The following is a 26244-nucleotide window of genomic DNA, read 5'->3' as shown; positions in this document are numbered from 1 at the left end:
TGACGATAGTATTCTTTCCTTCTGGAAGGCTAATTAGGTTTAGAACAATAATAATAAAACTTCATTTCCTTTGATGTATTTAAATATCCGTTGGGTAAGTAAAAGCTGTGTTTCAAAGTTATAAAATGATTTGTTACACGTCGATTTTAAAAGGCAATTAAAGCTCTTAAAATACCATTAAATCATGATTTACGAGATACACTATCTGATTTCTTAGAAGACTGGTATTGTGGTAATCCAAGCAATGAATCTAACATTAGTTAGTTTTTTATCATCATTTGCGTATAAATTATTTTGCAACGACGGGATTTGTTTTTATTTCCTTTCACTCTAATAATGGGAGTACATAAGAAGATACATACACATTAGGATATTATTCTGTCTCCAAGTAAATTCATATTAAGACCACAAAAGGAGAAAATCACCTTGTTGTCTAGTAATAGTTTAGTAATATTTGATTAAGAAAAATTTGTGTTATTTATCAGGAAAACCATATTTTCTATTAATACGGTTTTAGTCTCATATTATTTATTAGTATCTGGAAAACCAAGCATCGAACGGCAATTTTTTTCGATACAAATCACACACTGATTACATACGAATATTTTTCAAACTTACCTATATATGAATTGGTCATTTAAATAAAAAAAATCATTAATGCAAGTAATTTAACATGTTATTCGAAACAATCTGCTACATTACAGTGTTCACTTTACAGTTTTTCTATCATTACTCATATTTTTGACCTTACACTCGGTTTTAAAATGGCGAAAACGGGTCCGAGATGGCGCTAAATGACATTGTCAACATAAGCGCAGATAGAATATAGATTCTAATATTATTTATAAAACAAATTGTGTGTATGTGTGTGTAAAATCGTGTTTTTTCAAGAAACGCACCTATACAGATAAACTTAAAAAGCAAAAATAAAAACATATAAATACATAAGTAAAAAGGTAAAGCAAAAAATTGGGGCTCGTACCGAGAACTCGCAACATGCGCGTCGTTCGTGATGTTCAGAATATATAAAAGTTGAATATACTTATTATCATAATTAGATAGTAGTTATGAGGGCGTCCTGGCATAGGGGAAGCGCGTCTTCCCCGTGATCTGAGCGTCCCGGGTTCGAGTCCCGGTTTGGGAATGGTTGTTCTTCTGTTGTTCTATCTGTGAGATGTGTGATTGTGCCTTCCTGTAAAAAGGGTTTGTGCAAGCGAATGAGTGATGCGTGAGTAGCAAAGTCGTACCCTTGGCCCTAGTTGGCGCTGCTATAAAAAATAAGAGACGTCCCCCTCAGGCTTAAATCGCTGTCTTCGTAACAGCGGGCTTGTCAGTGGCAAGTGCCATAAGAAACAAACAAACAAACATAGTAGTTATAAAAAAATTAGGTGTGTGTAAAATCGCGTTTTATCAGGAAATGCGCCTATATAGATAAACTTAAAAAAGCAAAACCTTATCTAAATATAAAATTTAATCCAAATCGTTTGAGTCGTTTCCGAGATACACGAAATAAATTTCTATATATAAACAAGAATTACGCGTATAAATATAAGATAAAATTACAGCTCTATAGATAGAGAAATATCATATTTTCTTAAAAATGAACGATTGGATAATTTGTTGCCAAATAGCTTTCACTAATTCATGAAAAATTCAGAAAAAACGTCATTTGAAACTTTATTTTCTTTTTCACTATTTATTCACAATATTTTCACGTATCAGTTTGGATCAATTGGACTGGTTGAAATCTTAAATGATTTTATTAATTATTTTTCTTCTGTAGAGAGATTAAATTGTCAGAGAATAATTTCTTCAAATATCTTCAAGATCTTTATTATTTCTTGCGATTTTCAGGTACAAATACTTTATTAAACCAGTAAGAAGTCTTTATATTGTACGCAACTGTATAACATACTCACCCACAAAATATGATGTTGTGGGAACTTAAGAGGAAATCCCATAACGGTTCCCCTGCAAGTTACGGGTAAGACTAGAGATAATTTAGTTTACCATTCTTGTCACGTAATCTGAAGATCACTACCTCGGGTAATAACAATCATCCTTTCTTTTCATTGGGATCACTCAGTTCAGCAAAAATCTAGACTCACATCCAGTCTAGAATTAAGGAATTAAGGAGAATTATGTTATACTTGTAATTAGAATGTGGGAAAAAAACATAAAAATGTGTAGCATTTTTTAAAAAAATATTTAATTTAGTTAACTTTAAGAAAGATCCACTAAGAAAGTCTTAAGCAAAAATGGAATCAAATGATGTGAAGAAAATAATTTTTTTGGTGTTACTTTACGTAAACAATATTTTCAAAGAAAATAATTGAAGCTTTTTGTTCTGTTTGGCATATTTTACTTCTCTTTGCACTACTTTGCAAATATATATTGTTACAAATCTGTAATATTACTTCCTTGTACAAAAAAGTCAGTTAATATTGAAGATAATTAATGGAGAATGCTGCATTAATGACCTCTAGTCTTGGCGAAGAATTTGGCGAAAAAATAGAAGATCCAGAATATTCAAGAATCTTGACAATATCTCTATTAGTACAGAATTGCGGCATTTGCTCTTTAAGCTTCTTTTCTCATAAGGATGAAAATTTAGAAACATAACTGAAGATTCAGATCGTCGTAGAGAGTCGAGTCAACATAGAAAAATTGATTTCATTCTAAATGATTTGTGCCATTACGATTGTTAAATAGCTACCTGCTGCTTGGGTGCTGCTGTTTATTGTAAATTTTACTCTTATGTACGTTTTAGCTTTTTTTATGTGGTGTATTTACATAAATTAAAGTGGAAGTATTTATTATTGTGCTTGTTGGGGGTTTTCCTTGTACAGTCACAAACTGGTTTTGGATTTTCTTCTTTGCAAATATGATTCAAAATATGTAGTGACAAAATCTTTCAAAAATAGGAGATAAATCTTTTAATAATGAAATGGAATAAGTAATTTTTAAAAAATATGAAATAATAGCAATCGATATTTCTTTTTCATTTCATCGAGCATAGAGCAATTCTAAGTTTATATCAAGCCCAGAAAGCTGAAATAATAATAAAAAAAATTATTTGAATTTTAAATTAAAAATGATCATATGTGCTTTCTGTCGGAAAATTTTAAAAATTTTTTTCTAAATTTTTATATACGATTATTTTATTAAACAAGCCAAATGCTTAAAAAGAATTAAATGATATTATGGATGCAGATTTGTTTTTTATCAGTTTATGTAAACAAAAATTTTAAAGAAAAAAATAGTAGCTTTTTATATTATTTGATACAGGTTCCTTCTCTCTATTGTGATTTGTTAGCTTGTAGGATTCCATATAATCTTTCAAATCTTGCATGATTTCAGATATCTTACGATATAATCTTTCAAAAGCAGAAATTAAAAGTTTTAAAATAGAGATTTAGAAGAAAAAAAGTGTAAAATGTAATAAATATTCTACGAGCAATTGTACCTTGTCTTTAATCCTAAACATACGGTTAGGATGGTTTCGGATGATGTTTATTAGTACTAATGGAGAAAAAATCCATTCCATTGTTATAGGATAAAAAATAAATTATATTTATGATAGGAATAAATGATATTTTGATTTAAAGGATAAGTTATTATTTGATCAAATGCGATTTTGTTTAAGGCAGTAAACGTTCTGCTAGGTAGTGTTAAAAAGGTGTCACAATTTTTAAACCAAGTCATTGAGCGAATATTATACTGAACACGCATTCAAGACACAGTAACATAACGTTAACATTTTAATTACTAAACATGATGAAAATTATATATGAATAAAATATGTCTGTGAAACTTCGGTAAGCAAAACTTTAGCTTTTAATGAGGAGTTTTACGGTTGTACTATGTATTATACACTATGAAAGAAAATGGACTAAGTGACTACTTTCTTAAATATTCACATTAGACATATACTTTTAATGAGGAGTTTTACAGTTGTGCTATGTATTACACAGTACGTTACACAATGAAAAAAGAATGGAACCGGTGACTACTTCCTTAAATATTCACACTAGGCATATACTTTTAATGAAGAGTTTTACGGTTGTACTATGTGTTACACAGTACGTTACACTATGAAAAAAAAATGGAACAAGTGACTACTTCCTTAAATATTCCCATTAGACATATACTTTTAATGAGGAGTTTTACAGTTGTGCTATGTATTACACAGTACGTTACACAATGAAAAAAAATGGAACAAGTGACTACTTCCTTAAATATTCCCATTAGGCCTATACTTCCAATTGCAAAGTTTTACAATTGGGTTAGGGTTAGTTACACTTCGGTTATTTTGAAATACGATACGTTATATATAATCGTGGCCAGATGACAAGTACGACACCAGTTTCTAAAATTTCACATCCCACTAGCAGTAGGAAGTTTCCCACTTTTAATGATATATTTGATGTGCATAATGTATGGCTGGTCTTTTATAGAACCGTGATTCGAATTTGGAATCATCCGTTCTCATTTAATGATAATGCTATATCTCTCCCACTCCCTCTTTATAACTAACTCATTTTTTTTTTTCTGATTTTTAAAGTTTTCAGACAAAATCTTTCCAAAGACAAAAATCTTCAGACCGTTTTCTTTTAATAACACATGCATTAAAACAAAATTTATATTAATAAAAATTTATTCGGTATTTTTTTTTCGGAATGGAAAGCAATTACACGGATTTCTACGAATACATTTTTTTTTTAGCAAATGTTTTACATTGAGAATAAGATTCGAAAAAAAGTTATGCTCACTAAGCGAGATTCTACTATCTTCTTTCTATATCTAATGTCTCCTTTCTTCTCTAAAAATATTATTTAAGCAATACCCACAATTGGATAATGACATTTCGTTCATTTCAACACTGAAAGATCACATATCCGATACTCGATATCTGAAAAGATAACACACACCTGGTGCACATCATTTGTGCTAGGTTAATAATTCCACCACATTCTGTGATGTGTTTTAACATTTTCGCAATTTCATTGAATATTCAAGAATTATCTTCATCTTCCGATTAAGATTCAAAATAATTAATTCTGATCTGGTTGAAGCTTAGAAAAATGTGATATTTATCTAATTAATTGATTAATTATCTAGCAAGAATAAAAATTATCTAATTTAAAAGATCATATATTTCATTGGAAAATTCAATAAAATTTCGTTTTTATAATGCTAAAGATATATTTGAATTCTTTTAACGAAAACGAGTTTTTACTTTATCCTTCATAGCTTTGAAATTACATTTTCTCCAGTTTCAAATTTTTGAAACTTAAATAAATATATTTTATCTTGGTAAAATGAATTTGAGAGTGAATCTTTAATTTCTGGATATTTTTTGAAGATTAAGGATTTGTCAAAAGTTGAAAGTATGAAATCAGAACGTCGGCATAAGATTTAACGATTTTTTTTACATATATCTCAATCAAAAGTGGCTTGGTTGAGTGTTGAAAGAATCGATTTCGATTTAAAACTCGTTATAAGTTTCTGACAACCCAATTTACTAGAAGATATATCACGGGGGAAATTTAATCGATTCAATAAATTTTGTTCAACCATTCGAAAATTTTAAACAATTTTGAGATCTTTTAAGATGGCATCACACAGCTATTAATCTTTTAATATTTAGAGTAAAAGATTTTTAGCCATCTAATAACAGTTTCCGAATATTATTAAACATGGAAAACTTATAATAAATAAAAAAAATTATTTCAATTTATTCTTCTTAAAATCTCTAAGTTTTCGCTATAACCAATAACAGATTTCGCATTAATCAGTGGCAATTTTTTTTCCATCTGTCTGAAGAAAATATAATATTCTTAACTCTCTTAATTCTCTTAATTCTTAATTCTCTTATTATATAATATTCTTTTTAAATGCATTTAAAACAATTTTATGTTGACGGCAGAAAGGAAATTTGTAAAATTTTTATCAAAATTTTGGGCTGCACAGCATTTATTATACAGAATTAAATGTACTGCGCTATGTTTTTTATTGATAGAATTTATAAAGAATTCCTATCAGAGAATTCCGTCAGTGAATTGGTTTACCGTTTTGAACAGATTCAAAAGAACCTGAATTTAGAATTCTTTTTCATTTCGGCAATCAGATTGACAACTTTTGATATAGAGATCAGTGATTTGTTTAAATTAGCATTTCTATTTTCCTGTTGAAGCAAGTATGGTTTATTTTTATAGTAAATTGTTTGCTTAGAGTAGAAAAAATATAATATTGCAAAAACTCTTAAATGCCGGAATACCTAAAACAATTGAAGCACATTTCTCTTGTTATCCAAAATTTTAATACCGAATGTTTAAAATAATATTTTTAAAAGAATTATATCAATAGTAGTATTAGCGTGCTCAAATTATGGTTTTTAAAATCAGAAAATTAGACTATACCGAATTCTGATTAGAGATTGAAAGATTAAAACCAAGACAAAAAATTATTTCTGTTAATGAAATTAGAAGAATTCTTTTCACCCCATTACATAAGAAATAAATTGTTAAAAAATTAACAATTTAAAAAATAAAAGATAAAGATTTTATTTCAAGTAGGTAAAAATTTGACTCAAATACTTTGCTTAGTAACAAGTAAGAAGTCTATTTCTACTGTGCTTACCTTATTTTGTCTCTAGAATAATTAAAGCTGGAATAATTAATAATTATTCTGATATATCGTATTATTGAAAAATTTGGCGAAGATTGAAAAACACGCTATATAAATTTGAGATGATTGGCTACAGTTGGCAAAGGAAAAGATGGAATTTGGCTCACTCTTTCAGCTACGAAAGTTTGCTTCTTCTAGATTTGAAATTGTAGGCCGACCAATGGAGAAATAAATTTATTTATGTGGTTTTGTTTTCAATTCTTTTTATTTTAAAAGTACTGCATAAAACTCGGATTTTTTTTACTGCTTTTGTAATCGGAGTACAGAGGAAATAATTGTAGTCGTCAAAATATTTGAACTCGACATTTTGATGAATTTCCCCATTTCAGCCTTCCTTGAATCCGAAAAGCACACTTTTGGCATTATATCTCCCTGTCTGTGAGTTATCAGAATAATTCGAACATGTTTTGAGCTAGATGGTTGAATTTTGGTTTCTATAATTACGACTAGAATTTTAGATTTCTATCTAATTTTGAACGAAATCCATTCGCGCGAAATGCGTCTGTCTGCCTGCTCGAATATAAATGAATTCAATAGTTAAAAAATGTCAATAGCTAAGTATATAAAATCTGGCGCGCACGTTTTACCACCAAAATATAGGCATTTGCCAAATTTTGAATCTGCTATGTCCAGTGGCTGATCGTCTGATGAACTGTATTTCCGCACGCATATAAAACAATAACTCACAAAAGCAAAGTCTTAAATCAATGAAATTAGACATAATATCTTGTGACTCCAACTACAGTTTTGTGTTAAATTTTGGTGTCAATCAGCCATCAAAATGCGTCCAAAATACACATTAACCCGATCGATTCAGCAAAATGGCTAGATTTAAGCAAAAGATCTATATTTCTTAACTATACTTCACCAATGCCATGCAAAGTATTTGCGAATTTATCCAGATCCCTAATTTTATAAGAAAGGTCCCAAGATTTTCAAGATCCCTAATCTTTTTTTATAACTTTTTGGTCACTTAAAAGAAAGGGAAAATAAACTGCTTTCTCCATAGCATCATTTGATTTTGTTTTCCTGTACCTTCCTTAATGGTTCATTCTTAAATAAATATTTAGAGAAAGATCTGAACACAACTTTTCAATTAAAAGAAATATATTCAAAATATTCATTTTTTCTTCGGACATCTTAATTGCAGAATTGTCGAAGTTCTCCAAAATTCCACTTTCTAGACAAAATATAAATTGAAGCCATTATTGCATATAGTGTTCGTAGAAGTAAGAAAGGATTACAGTTATTACCCGAGATAGTAATATTAGGAGTAACGTGACGAGAAAGGTAAAATAAACGAAAACTGGTTTTGTCTATCCCGCTAGGATATAGTTATGGGGTTTCCTCTATAATTTTCACAACATCATATTTTACCAGTAAACATAATATCTTGTGACATCTAGATGTTTTTGTTAGCGTGAATAAAATATCTGATGAACAAAAGCCATTAAATGGTAAATATTTGAAATTTCTCTGAAAATTCTTCTAGAAGAAGTATTGCTAGCCAGCTTATCAAGGGTTTGACTATCCTGCTAATTCAAAATATTATTCGAATTTGGTTTTGATAAATCAACAACACATAGAGAAAGGAGAGTGTATTTGAAGAAGTGGTATAAAGTCTTTAGAAATACAAACGATATCGAACTTAAGCCAATTAGGAAAATAATGACACATTTATAGACATTGAATCATGACCTATTCTTCATCATTATTAAACGCCATGGACTCGAAATGTGCCCATTTTTTTTATCTTGATTCTCTGCTCATTCTTCTGATATATTTCTTTCTTTGGGTTTTGGTAATTTCAATTCTATATATTTGGCAATTTTTTTGTGTATGTATATTACGTGACGTTATAATTCTTTACGTAGGGAAAACGATCGGCAAATAGTTCCGTTATGCAACTGAAAGATCTACCGACATTATGTTCTGAAATTTATGTTCTAAAAGCTTTCAATTTACAAAATGTAAAAGCAGTTTTTTGGCTATGAGAATTTTTGACAAATACCAAAAATTTGTCTACGAGAATTTTAAAATTTGCTTTGAATTGAATTTTTTAATTTGCTTTTAATTTGTTTATCCATGTTATTTTAAATAAGTGCAATCATTTTTCTTATTTCATTTAACTTTCGTCCATCATGAGTTTCTTTTACTCTTATAAGGTTCCGGCTTTACTCAGAAAATTCTCATATTTTCAATTTTCAACAAAGTTCATGGAATTCTCATATTTTCAATTTTCAACAAAGTTCATGGAATTCTCATATTTTCAATTTCATTTAACTTTCTTGGATTATGGGTTTCTTTCACATTTATTATGTTTCAGTTTTGTTCATGGAACTCCCATATTTTCAGTTTTCAACAATGTTATATTGCCATGTGCCTGTTCAACAATGTTATATTGGCATGTGTCAGACTGCCGTAGCTTATTCATATTTGTGATGATTTTATTGAATATATATTAGGCAGCAGTAATTCAAAAATGATATTTTTAATCTGTCGGCGGCATATTTTTTACCTTGCTCTAGAGTTTTCATCCATTTGCCAAAATTGGCGTATATTTGACTTTCTTAAATGCTTGAATTTCGAGCATAGTAGAGAAAAGCACATTCAAAAGGTTAAATTTTAATAAAAATGTCTAATTTCTAATATATCAAAATGAACTAAAAATTACGTATATGCATACAAATTCCTTTTCATTATGAAGTGTTATTAATTTATGGTGCTCCTAGTTCCGATTCAATTTAGAGTCCATAGCCTGATTGATCTCTAAAAATTCATAAGTAATTCTGTTAATTAACTGCGGCAGAAATAATTTCTAGAATTTATGAATGATGAAGAACTGCGAAAGTAATGGCAGTTAGGAGTAATCACTTCTAAAATTGTATTTAAATTTTTTATTTGTACTAAAAATAAATCTTTAATATTAGCTCAAATATCATACGAATGAGCAGTTATTTAATGAATAATATTGATATTAATATTTTAATAAAAACATTTGCATTTTGTTCATTTAAAACGAAATATCTAAAAAAAATAATATTTTGGGACCGAACTTTGATCAACTGTTTACCAACAGCAATAGTATTATTGTTCGTTTCAGAAAGCCGGGACTACCACTTTTCGAAGATTGTACCTCGTTAAGGGGTAAGAGTCGGGAAGGGGAGCATATTCGATGAGTTCTTCGTCTTTTTTTTTTTTTGGCCTAGATTTCTGTGTTATCAGATAATATTTCGTTCAGAATTTTTTCTCACTTGTATGTGAGTACCGTGTCGTTTTTGACAGTACTATTTTGCTACAACTCAAACTTGTGTATTGATTGTTTATATGACTAATTCAAGTGGCAAAAAACTGTCGGGAGGGATATGAAGAATATTTTACGTTATTAATTTCCACATGTCATCAAAAAGTTCAATAACAAATTTTTAAAAAATGCGTGTTAACATTAGAAAAATATTATTATTTCGCAAAAAAGTGAATTAGTGAATTTTAATAACTTAAATCTTCCATTTATTCATCAAAATTTATTGTTTAGCATTTGGGCATTTATACCAAATATAAAATACTTTAAAGTATTTTATTACGAATTACAATTTTTTCCTAATAATATCGTGAGTTAACAGCAGTATTCAAGACTCTTATTTTCTTTATAGTCCAAGTTTACCTTATTGTTAAATGTAAACATCTCCTCTTTCCATCTTTGGTCTCACCCCTATTCTGTCTAAATAAACGCATCATGACACATGCGCAAAAATGTAGAGGATTTTTGAATCTGAGAACGAATAACAGTCATGTATTTTCACCGCTGATCAAAAGAGAAAATTTACCAGTGCATAATTTAGGTTGAAAATTTATATTAGATTGTCTTTTCGGAATTAGTTGGTTATTGTTATGAGTGAACATGCAAATGAGTGAAAATGGTATGAGTGAAAATGTTATGAGTGAAAATTAACAAATATACAAAATCTCATGCCTTCCGAAATATCCCAATGCATGTATTTCCCTTTCGAATATAAAAGCTTCTATTGAAACTCGAAAACTGAATATTAATATTTAATTCAATGTTATTTTAACAATTGATTTATTTTAACAACTAACCTAGTTAATAACTATCAAAATATCTCTTATTTTTCACTTTGTAATCTTCGGAAACATTTCAAAACAATCACACTCTTAGTTAATAAAAGATTAAATATGAACCCAAATTACCTTTTCAGAAAGCCATTGCACTTTCCTTTATAAAGAATAATGATATAGTTTGGAAATTTTGATATGAACTGAGTCATTAAGCCAAACTTTTGCAACTAAACTTGTATCATTTAGACTAAGTATGGCGGAAAATTATTCAAGCTGTTGCCATTTAACTTGTGGTCGCTCATAAGCTAATTTGCATTCCTGTTTTTCTCATTATTAACATCAGATCACAGCATTATATTGTGTTAGTTCTCTTATTGAAAATGTGAAGTTAATGATCTATAAGTAAGATATTACTTTTCTTCCAATCATAGTATAATTATCGATTTCTATATTGTTGACTTGAATGCATTCACTGTAGGCTTAAACAGTTGAAAGGAAAAGTATTCTAATATCTCTCGCTAGGTTATATGATTAAACTGAATATTTAAAGCTTAATATTAATACATTTCCATTAGAAAATAATTAAAAATTTTCGATAAATGATGAAAAGTACAATTTAGAACGATTATTGAGACGGTATTGTGGAAATACTATTTCATTTGAAATTGGATATCAATAATTTATTATTGCACATGCTATTTTTTCTACTGTATTGTCGGCTCTGCTTACTCTGGCATGAAATGAAACTGCTAAGTCATCTGGGAGTGCATGTATTTGCGCAAAGAATGAGGAGTAACTTACACCTCATAAAACTTCTGAAACTTTCACCTCGTAAAGCTTATGTGATATAGCTTCTGTATTAAAGTTGGTGTATGAGTACAGTGATAAGCCCAATGGGAAATAGTATGTTGATTTAATATAATAATGCTTATAAATTAACATATAATCTAAAAGCTGCAGGATGGAAAAAAAATCAATCAAGATTTTTTGTAACATAAACCATTGTACCAAGAACATCCATATTTGATTGTCATTATTCCCTGCAGTTAGCAAATAAATTTTTTTCAAAGTTTTAATTAGGATTTTAATTAAAAATTTAATTTAATGTCTATTATTATAGCGTTTCTATAGCAAATATTTATAAATCTCATAAAATATTTTATTCAATCATAATTTTGCTCAAAATTTATTCTCAAGTCTTTAAAATTTAAAACATTAAATTTTGTAGAATTTTTTTTTAAAATTTCCCCATAATATATTCTTAGATTTTTACAAATTATTGAAGAAATATATTTCGTAGCAATGCATTTTAATTTTTAATTGCATTAATAAATACACGTTGCTTCGACATTAAATAGTAGTTTTATATTCGAATTATTTTTGGAATTTAAATAAAATCTTTGAAATTAATATTAATTGGGAAAAATAGCGTGATGTAGTCTGTGTATTTTCTGTAGATGGTTCAAGGTCACATTTTCTACCGCGTTACTGGTACCAGACAACCAGTAACGAGGTAGAAAATGTGACCTTGAACCGCCTGCAGAAAATACACTGACTATAGTCAAGTAGACATAACTGAGAAAAAGTATTTCCAAATTTTAAGGAATAAAATTGATTTTCAAATTATATTATTTATAATATCTTGCAAACGAAATGTAAAAAGACAAAATATTGTAATCAACAAAACGATTCATAACTGAGACTTCTACAAATCTCCGGGTTTCAGACCGAAAAAATACATATTTCTCATTATGACCGCATGCGAACATAAAATCTCTCTGTGAGCAAAGCATGATATTTGGTATATGCTCGAAGCATAATATTTGGTATATGCTCGAAGCATAATATTTGGTATATGCTCGAAGCATGATATTTGGTATATATGCTCGAAGCATGATATTTGGTATATTCTCGAAGCATGAAAATTGGTATATTGAAGCATGATATTTGGTATATGCTCGAAGCATAATATTTGGTATATGCTCGAAGCATGATATTTGGTATATGCTCGAAGGATGATATTTGGTATATTATCGAAGCATGAAAATTGGTATATTCTCGAAGCATGATATTTGGTATATGCTCGAAGCATGATATTTGGTATATGCTCGAAGCATATTATTTGGTATATGCTCGAAGCATGATATTTGGTATATGCTCGAAGCATGATATTTGGTATATTATCGAAGCATGAAAATTGGTTTATTCTCGAAGCATGAGATTTGGTATATGCTCGAAGCATAATATTTGGTATATGGTTTTTACTCCAAATTTATAAATTTTTATTAATTTTTGTGCGAAATACATTCATAGAAATGTTGGTTGTCTGAGTAAAATTAAATACGATAGCTACAAAACGTTAAAAAATTCTGTATAAATAAACTTAGTACCCTGGTAATATTTGAACCATAGATCCATAGCAAACTTTGAACTTAATCCGATAAGGAATTGGCCGTATGCAATCTTTAATTTCCCAAGCATATAAACACAACAACTAAAAAACGTAGTACCTTAAATAAAGGAAATTCAATACGCGATCTTGTAACTAGATTAAACAGTTATATGTCAAATTTTGGTTTCAAAAAATCGGAGAAATGTATATGAAATGCATGTTCGATTTTCGGGTCCTGTATAATAACCGCATACCAACAACTAATTGTCATTTATCGCATTCTAAATTTTGTAGAAAAGCTAGATTCAAGCAAAATATATAGATTTCATAATGATTGTTCTCTAATAGCATGCAAGAAATTCAGGGCTATTCTGAAGATCCGCTATTCTATCATGATTATAAAGAAAAAGGATAAAAATTTTTACGTTTATTATAAAACTTTTATACGAGTTTGGGGAAGGTCCTTTTCTATGGATTTAATTGATGTGCCTTCATTAAACTGCTTGGTGTAGAACTCGTTATTCATCGAATAGAAAACTGATGCAATCAAGAGAGTGGAATTCAATTATATTAAATTTCCGTTTTAAAGAAACACTACAGCTATTTTGGGATGGATCTCCTAACTTTGAGCATAGATTAAATGACGAGGATGACTGTTGAGCTGACACTACCTTCTCCAAGTTAATTTCTCTCCAACCTTCTCATGCCAGTGTAAAGGCGTTTGTCTCCGAAGGATTTGAGGTGCACATGACGTTTTTTTATGTGGAATCAGGGCTCAAACCTGAAACCTTCCAGTTCCTACGTCGAGACCTCACCACCACGGTCCCATCAAAAGGGACGAATTAAGTTTTAAACGTAACTATGATTTGCTGTTTCAGACTAGATTTTCCAATCGTCTTTGATTTCTTTCAATCATGGGTATTTTCTTATCTTTTTAAATAGAAGTTTGGTTTCGTTATTACATTAGAGTATGATTTCTCTTACTTCGAGGAAAAGTTGTGGTTAAAATCAATTAATACGCAATTTTTGTTGCAGATGAGAAACTTTATAATCGAGTTTATAGACCTACTTTCTAAATAATACTTTTTTTTGCCTTGTTCAAAGAGCGAACAAAAATATATTTGTATGTTAAAAATATTTCAGAAAATTGTTTTAGATGTTAGTTATCATAAAGGAACATATTATTTTATTACTGCTTTAAAAACTGAATTCGCAAATTTCAGCATACATAGAACTTTCTAATTCATTATAATATCTATTCCTTAGAATGTTTTTTTTTTGTTATTATATCTAAAATTGCTGAAAATTTTTTAATAATATTCTTTTAGTAATAAATAGAAATAAGACTCAATTTTTGATAAGCACATATTATTCTGTAATTTTGTTTAATTATATAATCAATTTATATTGTAATTAAAAATTGATAATGTCATTAAATAAAAATACATGTGCAATTATTATAAGTTTATAACAATTTCTTGAAATAGAAATTTGGATGCGATGCTGTATTATGATAATTTTTTTTCAATAATCTCTAATCAGACAACCAATAAAATATAGAGTGACTTGTGTTATTTAGAGTGAAATAAATAATCACTCGGAGTTGCACATTCTCACCCTCTAAAGTATGTAAGTGCCAAATTTGGTATCTGTAAATCAAATGCTGTGAGTTGTAAAATGCTATCTAACACATGCATTCCTTTTTATTATTAGTAGAAATGCCCTGCTTCAGGCTTGTAAACATGATATGTTTAAATAGATTTTACTTCTTTTTGAATTAAAATTTTAAACTTTTGTGCACTTTTACATTTTTTGTATAATAATAATATTTTCTTATTTTATGTACTTAATTATCTCTTAATTAATAGATTTAATAAAATTTTTATTTCAGACAAATGGTCAAAAATACTTTAATATACGATCAAAAATACCGTAATGAGTGAAAAAATTAAATAATAAAGATGGAAATTTATGCAAAAAACATTATACAACTTAGTAAACTGATAAAAGTTTATTTTAAAAGGTTTATGTAAATATTTTAGGATTATTACAGCTAAGCTAACTTTCATATAAATATGTGTCGAATAATAAAATATTTTCCTGTTTTGATCTAAAAAAACAGGAAAATATTTTTCTTTTTTTATATTATTCTAAGATAGGATCTGTTTCAGCTTTCCATATGCTTATTATTCGTTTCTCCTGGCATTATATATGGCCCTTCAATATAATTACACATTCGTGTGGAAATATTAAGGAAAGTCAATTATATCACTTAAAAGTTATTTTCAAACCTATGTTTGGTTATGAAATATAGGTAAACTCAGATGTCCTAATAATAAAACATTAACAGTTTCTCCTGGCATTGACATTCAATATAATTACACATTCGTGAGGAAATATTAAGAAAAGAGAATTATACCACTTAAAAGTTATTTTGAAACCTTTGTTTAATTATGAAATATAGGTAAGCTCAGATGTCTTAATAATAAAACATGTTAAAAGTTTCTCCTGGAATTGACATTCAATATAATTACACATTCGTGAGGAAATGTTAAGAAAAGGGAGTTATATCATTTAAAAGTTATTTTGGAAACCTATGTTTAGTTATGAAATATAGTTAAACTCAGATGTCATAGTAATAAAAGATGTTAACAGTTTCTCCTGGCATTGGTATTCAATATAATTACACATTCGTTAGGAAATATTAAGAAAAGGGAGTTATATCATTTAAAAGTTATTTTGAAAACCTACGTTTAGTTATGAAATATAGGTTAATTCAGATGTCATAATAATAAAACATGTTAACAGTTTCTCCTGGCATTGGTATTCAAAATAATTACACATTCGTTAGGAAATATTAAGAAAAGGGAGTTATATCCCTTAAAAGTTATTTTGAAACCTATGTGTAATTATGAAATATAGGTAAACTCAGATGTCATAATAATAAAATATGTTAACAATTTTGGTAGCAGAGAAAACTACTGGTTCTAACCCTTTACCGACTAAAAGAAAGAGTTGAAATTAGAGGATGTATTTTTGAAATTATCTTGGATACTTTTCACATTCAATCATGTATTTCAATTAGAATGAGAGAATTCAATTATTCTTTTCCAGGCAACAAAAGCAACTTATACTATCACATTAAAAATAGCTATTGTCGAATATAATTTTACGCAACACTGAAAAAAAAAACACAGTATAATAACATAAAACAATTTATTTGCAATTTGTGTAATGCTTGTAATCTTTTCTTCACATGATAACAAAAATTAAAAGAAAAAATCTCTTATATACTTTTTCAAAGCAAAAATTAAATCATTATGAGCATTCAATATGGCTCAAATCATAATTAGCATATTTCTAAAATCATTATTCTTTTTTTCTGAAAGAAATTAAAGACAATTATTCACCATACAATAAAACTAGATATATAATCTCCAGGTGCATGACTAAAAATTTAACAATATTGCGGGTCGCAACACTTGACGCAGACACAGACGCAACAGCAACGATTTTGGCCGTTTTGCTTGCTGGAATGGCATCTACCGCACTGGTGTTTATCTTTGGCCTGAGGAGGTGGAGCAGTACAGCATCTGGAACAATCAGTGTGTTGCGGAGCGGCGGACGCAGTGCCGCAACACTGGTTCTTTTCGCAACAGTAGTTAGATCCGTTTTGTCCACAAGGCATTTTTATGCAATTTATCTGCAAAACAAAATGAAATGCAATAATTAAAAAAATTTGAATATTCAAAATATAGAGTTGAGAGTCAAACAGTAAAGGGGCATTTGAGAGAAGATGCGTTTATTCTAAAGGTAGAATTCTAAAACACACATCCTTTTTCTACATAACCACTCCGGATATCAGCGCTGTTTCGCCGTCTTTTCACAAGTATTTTTTATTCCGTCGGAAAGAAATCTTTTGGTAGTATCTGTAACCAGTTTTGCATCGCATCAATGTAGTATGAGCCACTAGACAACTCTCGCATCCTCGCCTGCAGATGGCAGTAGTGTTCCGCCTAGAAGAAGAAGCAGGCAAGCGAGGCACAAGGCAGAAAGGAGACGCTTAGAGCGGGAGAGTGTGAGCCTCGAAGTTGAAATATAACAGCCATTCTATGTCCACCTAAACTGCAACCAACCCTATGATTTTGTTCTTTTGCTTAATAGTCGTGTAGTCCTGTGTTCTTCTATTAAAATATGGAAAAGGCAAACGTGTAGTCTTCTTTCAATTGGGAACATGACCCTACGATTTCATCTGTTACAAGTCTTCTTTTCCTTACCGCTTTTTTCAATGGTCGAAACATATGGAGCCATGTCTGGACTGTATGGAGTTTGTTCCAGAATTTCGAATACAAACCCTTTCATTGTTTATGCCGGCCGTTTAGGTAGAATGTGGTCAAGCGTTATCTTGCTTCAGGATGACACCTTCGTGCCCTTTTCTACGACGTTTGGATCGGATTATATGTTGAAATTTAGTTCGAAACACATTATAATAGCTCTTACTGTTTACAGTTTCGCTTCTTGAAATTAAATGAACAGCTACTACATCTTCCATGCCCTAGAATAGTGTTAACATAATTTTACCAGCTGATGGTTGACATTTAAATTTCTTAACATCTGATTAATAGGGATTGCATTAGACGAATAATTTCCGCAGGTTTAACACCTTGTAGAAAAAAAGCTAATCAGTATCCTCATTTCCTTCTTGATGCAGATCGACAATGGAGCTGCCATATTTAACGAGCTTCTATACGCGGGAACAAGAGTGACATGTTGCCTAGAAGTGTTACCGACAACACTAGTCAGCGCTGCGTACTAGCTTGATTAACAAACAATGAAAAGAGAAATTGTAAAAGTTCCTTTACTTTTTGACTTTCGCTCGTACATAACGAAGTAATTGAAAGCGAAATTTAATAGACTTAATTCCTATGCATGGGATATATTTTAAATAGATAATGTTAGTTTAATTTTGGAATGAATTGCACATTTTGTTGACAGAGAAAAGTGTGATCTTACAATCCAGACTATGATATATACGTATAGATGAAATTCTTGATATTTTTTCTGTATGATTTATATTGGAAAAAGTTTTAATTGCAATTCTCAAAACCTGTAAAAAATTTAAATAAATATAAAGAAGAAATTTGAAAGTGGAATTTAATCGACTCAATTCCGAATAATGTAATCTGTTTGAAATACGGCATACTAATTTAATTTTGGCAATTTACTTTAATAAGCTTCGCATTTTGTAAAAAAATAATGAAATTTCACAATCTACAGTATGATAATATAAGGAAAAATAAAATAAGTTCATACTTTTCCAGATTTCATATTGACACTAAGGTAAAAGACGATTAAGTATATGATAATCAATAATTTTCACATGACAATGATGAAACATAACCTATTATCAATATGTATTATTAATAATTTACCGGCAGCAAAAGTTTGGTAAAATGTTTATCTGAAAAGAGATTTTTTCAAAAATTACTGGTGTTTTTATTTTGTTTTCATAATGTTTCAGTATTTATTATTTACAAATTTTTAAAAGTAATTTAATAAAAATAGTTTTGCAGCATATTTCTATTAGTATGCTAACTATTCTCCATTTTAATTATTTTCTACTTTTGTTTATTTTTGAATTTTTAATTCATTGCTTAAAATATTTTTGGAGGATTTTTTTTCTCAAAATTTAGTAGCTAATAGCATCACTTTATGAATAAAAATTGAATTAAGTAAATAAATTCTACGAATCAACTTCTAAATGCATTTCAATAGTAAAATGTCATTAAAAGAACAAATGTAAAATGAATTTCCAAAATTAAATCTAAAAAAACTTAAAATATAGGAATATCTTAACAAATGTTTCACACCTTCAATATGATTCATTATCGATTCATATAATTCATTCGAAATTTGAAATTGAAATTCTTGAACTTAAAATTTGAGATTTTCGTTTATATGGCGTTTGTTTTGAAATCAGATTTTACTTCATAAAGCAGCAAAAATGAATTTTAGAATTCTTACTTAGTTCTAGTTATTGCATTAAATTAATGTCTGAATACTTTACTGTTCATTTTCTTCCAAGATTCAAAAATACACATAATAAAATAAATGTCATCAAAGGAGACAAAAATATCCCATCCTATTCTCAAATAATGGAATTTATAGTAATCTACATGTAGAAAAGACTAAACAAAAGAAAAGACTATTGCAAACATTAAATTTACTTGATGAGTTTTTTATTTACTTTTAAAAATATTATTGCTTATTTATATATAAAAAATCAGATCAATTCCGAACAATAAATCAAATAACAGATCTAATTTGTTTAAGATAATCTGAGATGTTTCGTTTATCATTTGACTTTAAATCAAAATTATTTCATTTCACTTTAGCTCAGAATTATTTTATTTCATTTTAATTCGTTTTTAAATGTTTCTTCATATAAAATACTTAGAACCAGGATGAACTCAATTGCAATTTTAATTAATGTGTGTTAGATTTCAAAATGAAACGAAAAAAAGTATTTACTCAAAACAAAGATTATTTTCAACATCATCATTTTTTTTCACTTCTATTGCAACTCTCGTAAAATGATTCAGTTTCAATTCTTACAATGTGTAAACAAAGCATAATTTAGTAAAAATTGTAACGAATTGTAGCGAAATTGTGGACTGATCCATTCCGATTATTTATGCTTCAATTTATAAATTGACTTTGTCCACGTAATCTGTAACTGAACCATTTTAAGCCTAATTTTTTCCAATGACTTTCATTATGATGTACCTTTCTATGAAGGATTTTCTATTCTTTAATAAAAAACTTGATATATTAAAAAATTTCAAAAATTATATTAAGAATTAATGACTCAATGCAAATAATAATTGTTATAATTTAATTTGAACCTAAAATTTATATATTTAACTGTTTTTACTCTAGAGAAATCCAGTACATATTATTGGAATTAACTGTGTTTTTTAATCTGGAAGATAGCACAGATGGGCAAGCAAATTTCAGAAATTTTAAACTTATAAGGCTACACATGAGGTTTTTTTTTTTTTTTTTTTTTGAAGATTTTGATTGCAAAAATATAGTATCTTTATTTTTCATATTTTGAATCTCCTTGTTTGTTGTTTCTTAAGGCACTTGATACGGACAAGCCCGCTGTTCGAAGACAGCCGATTTAAGCCTAAGGGGGAGCGCCACTTGTTTTTATCGTAGAGCCATCTTGGGCCAAGAGTACGACTTGACTACTCACGCTTCACTCATTCGCTTGGACAACCCTTTTTTACAGGAGGGCATATTCACACATCTCACTGATAGAACAGGAAGAACAACCATACCCAAACCGGGACTTGAACCCGGGGCGCCCAGATCACGGGGAAGGTGCACTACCCCTATGCCAGGGCGTCGGCTTGAAACTCCTTTGAATATACGACTGAATTTGGCCTCTTTAAATCTTCAATCAACTTACCACTAGATAATGTTAAAAAGCCAAAACTAATCAAAAACATCTGAAAAGTTTGTGGTGAATTTTATTCCAAACATCAATGAAATAATATAAACAGTTTCAGTACTTTAATATTATAACAAAAAAAAATATTTTTTTATATTTCCCCATCTCTAGTTTTTAATTTGTAATTTTTATTATATATATATATATTATATATATATAATTCCTTTATACGTTTATTTCCTTTTTCATATACGAATCATAGAAGTATTGCAATCGTCGAAAAACTCCTGATTTTAACGTATCTCCATTTTAAGACCTCTCTGACTTCGAAAAACACAATTTTTACCATATATTTTTTGTCTCTCTATCTCTGAGAATGATAACTTAAAAACAATTTTATCTAGACGGATGAAATTTGGCTGACGGACTAACTACCTATTTGAAAAAATGTCTATTGAATTTTGTGCAAAATCCAATCACAGAAAGTTTGTCAATATGATTTTTCGTTTAAAAGTGATTTCGATCAATCCAAAGCTCGAAGAGCTGTGGATGAAATTTAGTTCCAAGATTAAACATCCAAAATATAGATTCTATTCAAATTTTTAACTAAATCTGCCCAAAGTTTGGTCGTCTTTCGGTTTGTACTTTCCGATTCCTTTAAATAATATATCTCAGAAATGCAAGGGATTAAATCACAGAAATTCAGTATTTCAACTATAGATTCAGAAAAAATGTTAGATTCATTATAAAAAACCAAATTTTCGAATACTGAAATACTGAAGAACCAAAAAATCTATATTTCGTTACCATTGTATGATAATGCCATAAACGATATTTGCGGCCTTACCAAAGGCCCACTATTTTATGCATAAGGAGGAGAACAAGACTTTAATTTGAGAATTTGCGAGAAAGTTTCGGAGAAACCCGCTGATTTAATTTACTGTCTGGAAATGTTACTAGCAGGAAGTCAAAATTTAATTTAATTAGCAATTTAACAGATAAATAAATTCTGAAAATATTAATATTGCCGACCTAAGCAGAGTATGTATAAAATTTCAAAATCTAAAAATGTGTTAACCCTTTAAATGGCCATTTTTTTTCTAGTCATATTATGGTAAAATATTTTTAGGCTTGAAATTAGATTAAGAAAAGGGATTCATTTAGCTTATTAGATAAATTTAATTTGATTAATTAATTAATTAAGTAACAAATCAAGACACATCATTTTGTCTGAGATAAAGAACTAAAGCATCTAAGTTTCTGACTTACTAAAAAAAGTTGTCAGAACTTATGCCAACCTACATAATTTCATACAAAGATTGATAAATTTGGTGGGAAGCATACTTCCCACGGCCCTAGAAAGGGTCAAGCAACAAGTAGCAGAAATTTTAAAATATGAAACAAAAATATAAAATATTGTGTTTAAAACCGAATATTTAGAGTGTTAGTCTCTTTTTTTTATTAAAAAATTATTAATTTTTGACATCTCTTTTCTTAGCCCTTCGATAAGTAAAAATGCAAATTTTGTAATTTAGTGGCAGAAAGGCTGCTTATAGATTTGTATTTAGTGTAAATTTAAGCCTTCAACGATTTTATTACACACTTTTCTTTAAGTCATGACTTGTTTCAACTTTGTAAAGATGGAACATTTAATAGATTGCCATGTAATAAATTTATGGAATTTTGCACACTCGTTTATTTTTGATGATATTATTCTATTTTCTGTAGAATAAATTCTATCAGTGGAATTTATTGGTCAGTTAATATATTTAATAATTGTTTTCTTAAAATTCAATAATTTTCTGTAATATTCATAATAATAATGCAATAATTTTTTTTCTTAAAATTCAATAATTTTCTGTAATATTCATAATAATGATGTAATGATTGTTTTCTTAAAATTCAATAATTTTCTGTAATATTCATAATAATAATGCAATAATTTTTTTTCTTAAAATTCAATAAGTTTCTGTAATATTCATAATAATGATGTAATGATTGTTTTCTTAAAATTCAATAATTTACTGTAATATTCATAATAGTAATGTAATAATTTTTTTTCTTAAAATTCAATAATTTTCTGTAATATTCATAATAGTAATGTAATAATTTTTTTCTTAAAATTCAATAATTTTCTGTAATATTCATAATAGTAATGTAATAATTTTTTTTCTTAAAATTCAATAATTTTCTGTAATATTCATAACAGTAATGTAATAATTTTTTTCTTAAAATTCAATAATTTTCTGTAATATTCATAACAGTAATGTAATAATTTTTTTCTTAAAATTCAATAATTTTCTGTAATATTCATAATGATTTATTTTAATTTAAAAATTAACAATTCGGAAATAATTTCTAAAAATGTTTACTTTCTAGTGCGCTAATAAATATATACTTTTAAAATTAATTTTATTTTATATCATTTATTTCATCTTATATGATTTCTACCATGTATATAAAGAGTAGTATTAACTTACCAAAAAGATAATAAGTGTTAATATATTTAATAATTGTTTTCTTAAAATTCAATAATTTTCTGTAATATTCATAATAATAATGTAATAATTTTTTTTCTTAAAATTCAATAATTTTCTGTAATATTTATAACAGTAATGTAATAATTTTTTTTCTTAAAATTCAATAATTTTCTGTAATATTCATAACAGTAATGTAATAATTTTTTTCTTAAAATTCAATAATTTTCTGTAATATTCATAATGATTTATTTTAATTTAAAAATTAACAATTCGGAAATAATTTCTAAAAATGTTTACTTTCTAGTGCGCTAATAAATATATACTTTTAAAATTAATTTTATTTTATATCATTTATTTCATCTTATATGATTTTTACCATGTATATAAAGAGTAGTATTAACTTACCAAAAAGATAATAAGTGTTAATATATTTAATAATTGTTTTCTTAAAATTCAATAATTTTCTGTAATATTCATAATAGTAATGTAATAATTTTTATCTTAAAATTCAATAATTTTCTGTAATATTCATAATAATGATGTAATAATTTTTTTCTTAAAAATTCAATAATTTTCTGTAATATTCATAATAGTAATGTAATAATTTTTTTCTTAAAACTCAATAATTTTCTGTAATATTCATAATAGTAATGTAATAATTTTTTTCTTAAAATTCAATAATTTTCTGTAATATTCATAATAATAATGTAATAATTTTTTTTCTTAAAATTCAATAATTTTCTGTAATATTCATAACAGTAATGTAATAATTTTTTTCTTAAAATTCAATAATTTTCTGTAATATTCATAATGATTTATTTTAATTTAAAAATTAATAATTCGGAAATAATTTCTAAAAATGTTTACTTTCTAGTGCGCTAATAAATAAATACTTTTAAAATTAATTTTATTTTATATCATTTATTTCATCTTATATGATTTCTACCATGTATATAAAGAGTAGTATTAACTTACCAGAAAGATAAGAGAGAAGAAATTGATTTTTCAAATATCAAAGAAAACTCATAATCAATCGAACAAATCGACGCTCTTATATCTGAGTTTTGCACTCGGTACATTTCAACTGAGTGCAAATTTGTACATCCCACAAAAAAAGTTTCGGGTGCAAAATAGGACGTATTTCAATGTATTGAGAGCAAAACTCAAATCCCATTGGTAAGTAATTTCAAATCAGCGTTGCTTAGCAACGGGCAATGTAAGCTCTAGGGAAATTTGAATAAAAAACACCTGTCCTGATTTTTCTTATCTTAAACCAATTCAGTTTTTAATCTATTAGATTTTTTTTGCAGTTTTAAAAAATCTAAAGTGTTATCAAAGATAAAGTGGATGCAAGCAATCTCAAAACCATTGTATTTTTTTCTTCTTCCTCTTACGAAACATTATTTTGTTCATTTTTATCTCTCATACTTAAGTCAGCATAGTTAAAGTTCAGAAATTTCAAAATATTTTTTTTTATTCGGATAAAATATGTTGTCTTTATTTTTACATGATAATACATATTAAAAATAATTAATGTCTTAATAAGTATTAGAACAGAATTCATTTTTCTCAATAAATGCATAAAATGCAATTATTTTCTAATAGTGACCAGCTGGTTTGCCCGGAAATATTGATTATGTGTAATTTCAATCAAATCTCTTAATATCTCTTAATGATGATTATTTTCGAAAAATCGAATTCAAGCATTAAATTTTATATGCATTAAAATCATATTATTTTAATAACTTTACATGTGATGTTATTTAGCTTTACTATGTTCACGGACCTCTAAATATATATAGTGTCATAAAAACCGTGAATTACCTGACTAAACCGTCTTCTAATTGTATATTTCTTTCCATAAAACTAGACTCTCTTTTTTTTCTAAATTCTGCAGATAATTAAGAAAAAAGATTCTGCTTAATTTCTGAAGGAAATCATGTAATTTAATGTTTTATGAAATATTAAAAACATTTTGAATTTTATTACAAAGATCCAAAGCTAAAACATTTATTTTTTATATTACATTTTATATTATTATTATATTATTATTTTATAAAACAATTTTTTTTCTAAATTCTGCAGATAATGAAAAAAGATTCTGCTTTCTTTCTGAAGGAAATCGTGTAATTTAATATTTTATGAAATATTAAAAACAATTTGAATTTTATTACAAAGATCAAAAGCTAAAACATTTATTTTTTAATTATCAAAGCCAGAAATGAATGCATTCTAACTAAATTGGCATTATTATAATGACAGTGTTTTAAATTTTAAAATGTTATAAAAATTGTCTTTCAATACTCCACAATAATTTTGTAAGTTTTAGTGGAAAAATGCAAATCCCACGCTGGAATTTGAAAATTTCAAAAACCTAGCTTCTAAGAGCACGTTACCATTTTCCAATATATATTTTTGATGAATTTGGTAGTTCTTGTTCGAGTGACTTAGTATTCGAAGCACCAACGGTAATGTTTTCTCTTTTATTATTAGCAAAGATCAGGGCAGACTTAATTTAATTTCTTTTTTATGAAAGAACAGTAATAATAATTTCATTGCAACTAACATCTGGCAGAAGGTAGATATGTAATATGAACCTATAAAAAGCAGCTATATATGTATTATGCTGTTAGTTATTCAGTTATAATTCCATAGTTCAGCATAGTCAAATATATTTCTTGCACCAATAAAGCTCAACTAACCATGTAACCTTAAGAACTTTTCTCCTACAACATAACTTATCAATCTCTTCTTCTTTTTTTGTCAACGTGTTTTACTTCCATATGCTGTTTTTCACCTCTATGGTCGATGAGTATGTGTACTGAAATCGTGAGAGTGGAACAATCATTATAAGAACCAAAGAAAAGAATCATATCCCAGAATAATTTTAAAGTAGAGGAATGATTTCTTTATTTTTTTACAAAACTTCCCATTAACAAGAGAATGTTAGGATTTTTTTCAAAACCATAAAGTGAAAGAGATCTCCCCTAAGTTTTCTCGTGTACTCTGTAATAGAGATGCTATCCCAGTGAACGCCTTTCATGGCATCCCCGTAGTAAATATTAACATTTGTTGGGAATTTAGCATTTTTACAGGATCCATTGAGTGAACTTTAGCAAATTGATGATTAATTCCTGGCATGCATTCAA

The 26244-nt window shown here is 27.8% G+C and overlaps 1 long non-coding RNA gene across 1 annotated transcript; it reads right to left on the bottom strand.

Moving 5' to 3' along the window:
- Window positions 1–16358: 16358 nt before the first annotated feature.
- On the bottom strand, window positions 16359–24202 carry LOC129972796 (uncharacterized). The gene is made up of 2 exons (XR_008784894.1): window positions 24071–24202; window positions 16359–16862 (listed from the first exon to the last, which is right to left on the bottom strand). It is a non-coding gene; the product is annotated as an uncharacterized LOC129972796 (long non-coding RNA).
- Between the last annotated feature and the right edge of the window lie 2042 nt (window positions 24203–26244).

Source organism: Argiope bruennichi, chromosome 6 (genome assembly GCF_947563725.1).
Source record: "Argiope bruennichi chromosome 6, qqArgBrue1.1, whole genome shotgun sequence".
Classification (NCBI taxonomy): Eukaryota; Metazoa; Arthropoda; class Arachnida; order Araneae; family Araneidae; genus Argiope; species Argiope bruennichi.
Note: the sequence above shows the minus strand (reverse complement) of the source record. Positions and strands in the feature narration are given on the sequence as shown.